Here is a 9,835-nt window from a genome sequence, read left to right as displayed (position 1 = left end):
GACCATGAAGAAAACTTTGGATATCAAAATAAGGAATACGAACAAGACTTTCAAAGTTGACATAGGGATAACTTTAAACAAATTACCTAGACAGAAAGACCGGACTATATTGGAACATAAAATGAGGACAGTAGCAATATACAGACAAATAATTTGGAACTGACGACTTGACAGGGAAAACACACGAACACACACGCTATAAATAGAACACCACAGCTGTTAGGTAACGCAACAGACACATAATTTGGAACTGCAGAAATAGGGCAAAATACAACGAGACAGAGTTTAACAGACAGACTTTGGACTTGATATTTAGCAGACGACTTGACAGGGAAAACACACGAACACACACGCTATAAATAGAACACCACAGCTGTTAGGTAACGCAACAGACACATAATTTGGAACTGCAGAAATAGGGCAAAATACAACGAGACAGAGTTTAACAGACAGACTTTGGACTTGATATTTAGCAGACGACTTGACAGGGAAAACACAGGAACACACACGCTATAAATAGAACACCACAGCTGTTAGGTAACGCAACAGACACATAATTTGGAACTGCAGAAATAGGGCAAAATACAACGAGACAGAGTTTAACAGACAGACTTTGGACTTGATATTTAGCAGACGACTTGACAGGGAAAACACAGGAACACACACGCTATAAATAGAACACCACAGCTATTAGGTCACGCAACGCCGCTCCCGGTGCCTGGCCCGCCGCACCCAACCAACTCCCCCCCCCCCCCCACTCAAACCTCCCCTTGAATGTAATGGAACCTTGGTAAACTGTAACCTGGTATTCTTGTGTTTTAAACGTGAAATATTTTCAAACTTTAATTGTAACGACGATACTTGAGCAGAACATTACTGCTTTCTGTAACTGTTTTTTTTCTACATTGATGCTGCCAGTAATGGCAATCCTATTTATGGTACACATCATATGTTTATATACTTATCACCCTTTTACAAATTCTAGGCATTTAAGATATAAATCACTAAGCCTAGTGTTCATAATATTTTATTATTTACTTTTACTTAACCCAAAAGTAAAGAAACTTTAACCCGGTATTATTTTGTTTGAAACATGGAATATTTTCAAACTATATATAATTGTTTTCATTTAAATAACTCAGTTTAGACAACAAGGAAGTAGCCTACATAGAAAAATGGAGTAACTAAATATTCTAATATAATTTCGCCTGTTTATTGTTTATATGTATTATTATATATAGTTCATTACCGAGTGCTACAGACTAATATTTTCATACGTTTTAAAAATAAAATAACATTTTTATTAATATTTTTGCACGAAGCTGAAGAGCCGCACCTTGACAACAAAAGAGCCGCATGCGGCTCGCGAGCCGCAGGTCACCGACCCCTGTTCAAGCTCATGCTTATGACAAATCTTTAATATAAGATTGACCTTTGTATTCAAAAGAAAATTAGAAATCCAAAACGACAACAGGCTTGAATTAAGATTTTTTGGAAGTTTTCTTATCTATATAAAATAAATGTTTCCTTACTTAAAGCTCTCCTATTTGTGAAAGGAAAAGAAAACTAAGTATAAATCACAAGAAATTATAAATTGTAAAACTTATTCAGTTTTGCAAACACGTTCTAAATTAAAACTTTACAAAATTTTGCATATTATTTTTTCAATTAATGTAAAATAATGTTTAATTATGTGTCGAAATCAAATGAATGTATTACGTCCCTTAATATGTTATAAAATTAAAACGGGAAGTAACTGTTGCAAGTAACAATTACAGCGTGAATGCATTCAAATAAAGAATATTGTGATGGTGCAAGTAAAATGCGACTCAAGGCAGAAATATGCTTTTCGCCAGGTCAGTGATTGATTAATTAAAGTTAAAAAGTTTATTAAGTACATATTGACGAACTTGTAAAAGGGGGAAGGGGGGTGGTGACCCCATTGCAAACTTGCTAATGCTAACCATAGAGAAAACAATGATACATGCATATGAAAAATTTACAGAGGAAGAAAAGTTTAGTGGGATATTTTCAAGTAAATGAATGACCGGGGTGGCTGTGAGACAATGTGAACTTTTGAAAAGTTTAGTGGAATATTTTCAATACAAGTAAATCAGTGACCGGGGTGGGTTTGAGACAATGTCTAATTTAATTTTCGTTTCCAATTGAATTATATGTAGTATATATATATATATATATATATATATATATATATATATATATATATATATATATATATATATATATATATATATATATATATATATATATATATATATTAATATATATATATATATATATATATATATATGAGACTTTATTTGAGGAGGGGGGTATGGGGTGCTGCATCTAGTGATTATATATGTGATTTTCTAATTGTTGTATTAGTTATTTTAATGTTACAAGTCATACATTTATTAGATACATATATTGATTAGAGGAGAAAGAATTTTTAAATTCGCGGAAATCTGGTAGATTGTGCTGAAGTATTAACATTGTTTACTTAAATTAATTACACTATTTACTTAATTAATAAATATTAACTCTCGAGAACATGCCAAATAATGATGAAACTTGGTATAAATTGATAACACAAGCAGATGATCAAATACTTATGATCTTTAAAGAAAAAGCAGGCTAAAAAGACATAAGATTGCGTTGATTTTCATTAACAAATAAAAAAAAATAAATAAAAAAAAACGATATGCATACAACTGATTGAGTCCACCCAGATCTAACGGGTACCTAAACTCGGAACCAAAAAAATGGTGCGATTGGAGAGCTAAAGAATTGTATGTTAACATTATGAATCGTTATAAACTACCCCACATATTCATCCCCATACAATCATCACCCTCAACAACCTAAACTCTACGGCCATATGCCATACTAGATAATCTGCATAAAATACAAACCCTCACTGAACCCTAAGCATAGACCTCACTCTTCGTCTCCATAGTGACGGCAAACCAAGCCAACAGATGGTTGGTAGTCATCAAGGAATATAATCCAAAATTAAAACTAATTTCTTCCCAAACTTAATCCTAACCTAGTTCTAGCCATAAGACACCGGTTGACACACATCTTGTCAACGTTTCTCCCTACACAGATATCTTGGCGTTTCTCCCTACACAGATATCTTGGCGTTTCTCCCTACACAGATATCTTGGCGTTTCTCCCTGCACAGATATCTTGGCGTTTCTCCCTGCACAGATATCTTGGCGTTTCTCCCTACACAGATTTCTTGGCGTTTCTCCAACCCTACCATTTTTTATGTGTTAAAAGTTTAGATGATTTCAGTTTTCTTCTTGATTTTCTGTCCTACTTGACTCGCACAATTTATGTTTCAAATTATTTTGTTTTTGTCGCCCAAATACCTTTAAGAATATATTTGGTTGATCGGTTCATTGTCAATGCCAAATTTTAATAAGCAGTGCCGACAGCACACTTTCTTATCTGACTTCAGTTTTAACTACAAAAGATATTGCAATATTTTAATTTACATGTTGTTAAGATATACCTTAAAGCTACAAAAGATATTGTATTATTTTAATTTACACGTTGTAAAGATATACCTTAAAGCTACAAAAGATATTGTATTATTTTAATTTACACGTTGTGAAGTTATACGTAATGTTTTAATGGCCATGAGGATGTCTCTGTGTATATCATTATTTGTTGTGGAAATCAACAAGTAGACTTCATTTTGAACTTCTAAGCTTTATTCTATAACATGCCAACAGAGTAATTATTTGATCTTCACAATTTTTCCTTTTATTAAACCTGCTTTTACTTAAACAACCTTAGTCATTTGGACGTGTTCTTGTGCTATCGCTTTAGAACAAGCTTTGTTTGTATGTCACCTGTTCTCGAGAGTAGCTGTATATCTCTAAATTAGTATGCATATTGTTATTATTGATTTAATCATGGAGATTTCCATTGCATGGATAACCGTAACAGACAATTAAACGAAACTCTTTGCACGATCGAATTTTGTATCTAAGAAAGGTAATATTTTTTTTCTAGCTAAATAAGAATAACACATACATTAGAAAACTCCTTTATATAAATCTAATTGAATCTAATCGTAAAGTCAATATTTTCAGAAAAATATTACTTATGTAAACAATTTTAATAAAACGTTCGTTTAATATTTTTCTTTTTTACCAAGTTATTATTGTACATCCATGTAAGTTATTTACATTTTCTATTCAGATTTTGTGCATGCGAGGTTGCTAGAACAAATTAACTTTCATCGAAACCAACAACATGCTTCAAACAGTAATTGTTCCACACATTAAGCCATAAGTGTCCAGATCGAATCCTGGTTCAAGTCAGTAGACCTTCCCTGTTCTGATGGGTACTTAACTCAGGAGAAGTAAAAGTTGCTGGGCATATCGTTGACCACACTAGTCCTTTATATGACAAGGTAATATAAACTGGTGAACTCTACTTCACTTGCCACATAGACCGTCATTGATTCTACTTCATACTAGAACAGGCCACAACAGACTGAAACAACACATTTATAAACGACAGTAAGTTGGTCCTAGTGAATCTCGTGGCATGGCTCCCGTGAATGTCGAGCACGTCCTACAGGACTGCCTGTGGTACACCAAGGCACGATGTAACACTGGCCCCTATATGGAAAAAAAATTCTATATGGGGTACCTTCTTATCTGGAGACGTAAGTCCAGTTTATCCACGAAGTTGGACTTGTTGTTTAAATCCTCCAATGCCCAGTATACCTTTAATTATTTTAAATGTGTGAGGATATTAACATCATATATTTAAAATAGTCATTTACCTTGTGTGTTAGTCTTAATAGGGCAGTATCTCCATTTAAGTTATTCATCTATAGACATGATTAAAATATATAAATTATACTTATATCAGACATGTGATTTACAGCGTCAGTTTGCCTTGCATGTTCGCTTTAGTATTACAGTTTTTATTATCGGCTTGTGAGGCCTGATACAGATTTACAATAGTAATACTTATTTTTTTACTTGTAGCCTAGTTTCATTCATTTACGATGGTTTACTTATACATAGATCAAATACAAAACGTCTAAATTAAAAAAAAAATATTATCATTATTAAAAAAAATACAAAATTTAGAAAGTTCCTTTTTTTTAAATATATAAATTATACTTTTTTTATTTTTGGTTTTTTGTATTCTCTTTATTAACTCCATGAGCATAATGAAATAATTTATTTAAAAAATACATTTCAATCTTGATTCTGAAGAGCGCTCACATTATAATAATAATATATGCACTTAATTAATATAAAGAACAATATTATATATCTTATAAAAAGAACTGTTCTTTCAATGTGCTCAATCAAAATTTATAGACTTTTTACTTAAGATAATTCTCCTTGTTACTACATTTTGGTAAAAATACTTTTAAAGAACAAAACTACAGTAAAAATATTCCCCAAGCTAAACAAAAAATAATTTGATTAACTGATTTGCTCTTGTAGAATAATTTCTAGTTAAAAAAAAATACAAGGAAAGGACATACACATTTCAAAAGGGGTTTTACTTTAACAGAAACAAAGGAACCAATATTCACTAACAAAAGATGTTGAAATATACCATTTTACAGTTCAAGCAAGAGACAAACGGAATTTAAATGCAAACGTACAAAGCTGGAATATCTTCTTTTAAATACTATCTCGAGCCTGATTTGCTCTCACCTTGTCTGGCTTCCGCATACACTTTGTACATTTCAGGGATAGTTTTAAATCGATTGATCTTGCGATGAAGTTGTTTGGGCGTTTCTTGGTAAAAATTTCTTTCATCTCTAGACATACCCTTATAAATATCACCATATTTATCCATCAAGTAAATACAGAATCCAGCATCTTCTTCTGACATGCTCATTTTCTTTGGACCTGATATTTTGGATTTCTCTTTTAGATCTTGAATGACAAGATTTTTCACTGGTGTCTTTTGTAAATCAACTTCCATTTCTACATCAAGCATTCCCAATTTTTGTCACCTTTGACTTAGGAACAGGGAAAGTCTTGTTAGGATCAACAGATATTCCCATCTCCTCCAGATTTCTGTCAATTGTTTTTGTTTCATCCCATGCCTTCTTGATTTCTTCAAACTTAGTCGTAGGCATTCCCTTAGCTGTTTTTCCAGTTCTTCTTTCTGTCTTTATCATAACGAAATTTAAGGTGACGTTTCTGTTTCTTCACTTTACTCATTTTTAATTGCAAATGTCCAGTACAAAGTTTTAAAAAATAGTGTGCATACTTTTTTATGGTAATACATAGTAGCTTAAAAGAAACTATCCAAACTTAAAGAAAATGTACTTTATATAGTTTAAAGCAACACTTTTAAACATAACTCAAAGTAAAATTTTGATTTTAATTTACATTTTAATTGACGTAAAAGTATATTTTGAAAATATTTTGTTTCGTTTGTAAAATTATAATTAGAAAGGTCGTGATTACTTCTAAATCCTTCTTTTTGTGTATAATGCTTTTATTTTGTAAGTTTACTGGATTATGTCCCCTAACTATTTTAATTTTATGTCACGGCGGATAACTATTGCAGGCTAATGTTAGTAATTTACGAAATAGTAGATTAACACTTTTTAAAATAAATTTAGGTAGATGATCATAATAGCCACTACGCCCCTTTATAATTATTCTTATGAAATTTCATCAACCTAGTTGTAACGGTACTCAAGTTATTGTGTTTACAGACACACACAGAGTCACACGCATTGACACACAGACATACGGACATAATTGCAAAGTCCAATTTTTCCGACTCGATAACGCATAAATGTTTATATATGTAAATCAAGTTGCATGAGGAGACTCAAAGTTTTAAAATATAGTATAAAAACACGTCGAGAATGGTCGAGATACATAGCTAAGTTGTTAGTGTAATCGACTTACATGCGGGTACCACGGGTTCTAGACCAATAAGTCAATGTTATTTTTTTTTCAATTTTTATTTTTTATTTTTAGATGTGAATGATAAAGTTGCCTATCTGAACTTGGCGGGATACAGGGCAGGTGAAGTAGAGTTCATCTGTTTCTTTGTCCTAATCATATGAAGGGATAGTGTGCTCAGAGACATTCTCGGCTGGAATCGTTTTTGTAAACGATAAAAACATGTTGTCTGAGACTTGGCAGGACATTGGGCAGGTGAAGTAGAGTTGAGTAGGTCACCTGTGACGTCAGTATATGAAGGGATAGTCCGAAATAGGTGTTTTCGGTGTTTTTAAAAGATAAAAAACTTCTTTTTGAATGTGGGGTCTGGTTTTTTTGTGACGATAAGTGACAAACGTGATTTTTTTTATGGGTGACACACGAAACCCACAGTTATCTAACTAGATAACGGTTAGTCTAGTTTTATTCTAAACTTGGAAGATGACGTCATTAGTTTCGTGCTCTTTCCCTAGTGAAAACATTAAGCGATGTCATTGTTAATGCGTTCTTGTCCCAGGTATAAACACTTTTCCGATTGCTTAATTAATCAAAATTGTTTTTCTACATTCGAATATGCCTTTAGTTTTTATTTTTCTTCTTTAAATAAAATTGTGATTATACATTTAAAACATCTACCATATTATTTTCAACAAAATTCCTTATAAAGTTATCCAAATATCGCTAAGGATTCTAATGTGATATCCTGCAAAAATATTTTGCGGACAGATAGAGAGAGAGAGAGAGAGAGAAGTGCTTACATGGGCTTTTATATATTAGGATATTGAAATTTTAAAAATAAACTACGTAGCAAACATATTTCTAAAATAAAAATGTAAACTTTATTTATTGCTGGAATTTTTAATTAGTTTTGTATGATAATATTGCAAACAAACATCCACATTAATGAGCAATAACTTTTGAAATATTAATAAACCCAATAGTTGTTTGTAAATATGCATTATCAATGGAAAGTAACTAGGAACATGAGTTATTGAAAATGCCAGACGATATTGAAAATTACTGACTCCATAACTACAAATCGTATTAATTTAATTGATATTAATTACAGCTTCTGGGAATGCGAACTATTGAAAATGCTAGATAATATTGAAAATAACTTACTCGGTAACTTTAAATCCTATTCATTTATTAAAATTTAAATACAGGTTTTGGAGAATTAGTTGTTAATGTTAAATGTGTACATTAGGCTGTTGGTAGAGGAAAGCGTGTGGAAGGTGTTGTGATGATGTCAATGGTAATGGTTTGTTCAGGTATATAATGGTAATAGTCATCGTTTTGTTATGGTGTTAGATCGGGGATTGTGATAGTTGGGTAAACGATAAATTCCTATAGAGTATTTCACGAATGTCGTTTGCCAGAAGTCTATTTTATAGAACAAAAATGTTGGCCAGGATGATAGACAGTCTAGCAGGAATGACGAAACGTGTTTTAACTAAATGAATCTTCCAGGATACATATATTATATGTTTGATCTTTTCTTTGTCATGTGTAAACTGTCGTCACGGATGACTGCTTTCATTCGGCTGGAGGGGAGGGGGTTAGTGTCGAATTCACAAGTTATGTATTACTGATAAGCAGAAAATAAAACTTATAAATAGCGGCGTATTCTTCGCCGCTCGCCGCTGCTCGTTTCGTTGTTAATAACATGCTTTAACATATTTTACTTTAAAACGGGAAGCAATTTTGTCGCCGTTCGTTCTCCTACGAAGTTAGCAAAAAGGAAAGTGACTCTTGAGCAATGATACTTTTTTTAGATCGACTAAAAATAAAAAAAAAAAAATCGAATAATTAGAAGACTGTAATAGAAGACGACTGTAAACAGATATGTGCTGTACAGATACAACATTGAATGGTATAACGTAGTCTCAGATGTCAGCTAGTCTCATCGCTCGCCTCACAACACCAGTGATGTCAGTGATAAGGGGACCATCGTTGTATTGTGTGCACATACAAATATACACACTTTAACACATTGCGTTTTACATACAATAAATATCACACAATTTAACCCAGGGCTATCTAAACGTGTGTATCGTTTACATACTTTAAACTACTGAGCCTATCAAAACAAATATGTAATGACGTTAATGACGTAAAATTGATGTAATAGAAATACGTCAAAGGGAGGAGATATGAGTGTTTAGATTAGGAATTGTTAGGTCATTAGGTAGAAACGTGTAGACAGATTTATAACCTGACCATTGAGAACTGGGATAATATGCCATGTGCAGCTGAGCAGGAAGTCTAGTCTCAGATCTTTGAGTAGTTGGAGGTTATAATAGCAGGAAGTCTAGTATCAGATCGTTGTGTAGATGGAGGTTATAATAGCAGGAAGTCTAGTATCAGATCGTTGTGTAGTTGGAGGTTATAGTAGAACAGTTGGATTGTTGGAGTGTATTAGCTTAGTTGAATTTGAATAGGTTTTAAAAAATAGGGTTGTAAAACAATTGCTGATATCCGTTACTGTTAGGTGCACAGTACAATTTAGCGTATATAACACATACATTACAAATGATTAAGTGTGGGCGCTATCCCACAGCGGTCTTGGTTTGTATTTGATGTTTGATGAGTTGATATGGCCGCCTCTCGGCTCATCAATCAACCGTAACCAAATGACTTGGATCCGCGTAATAAATAACATATATTACACTTTGATCTTAGCCGAAAGTCCGAGAAGCAAACTGATTTAATGTATAGATTTGTGAACACAATGTTGTCAATAGGAAAATGTTAAATGTAAAGCAATACATTGATTTAATATATATATATATATATATATATATATATATATATATATATATATATATATATATATATATATAGGTGATTTAAATATGTCTTATATGAAATGGTGTGTA

General features: G+C 32.3%; 1 pseudogene; it reads right to left on the bottom strand.

The window, feature by feature from the left end:
• Window positions 1-5,523: 5,523 nt before the first annotated feature.
• Window positions 5,524-6,218, bottom strand: LOC131943592 (nucleolar protein 16-like; annotated as a pseudogene).
• Between the last annotated feature and the right edge of the window lie 3,617 nt (window positions 6,219-9,835).

Source organism: Physella acuta, unplaced genomic scaffold, assembly GCF_028476545.2.
Source record: "Physella acuta isolate Inbredline_101_S28 unplaced genomic scaffold, ASM2847654v3 ptg000463l, whole genome shotgun sequence".
In the NCBI taxonomy this organism is placed as follows: Eukaryota; Metazoa; Mollusca; class Gastropoda; family Physidae; genus Physella; species Physella acuta.
Note: the sequence above shows the minus strand (reverse complement) of the source record. Positions and strands in the feature narration are given on the sequence as shown.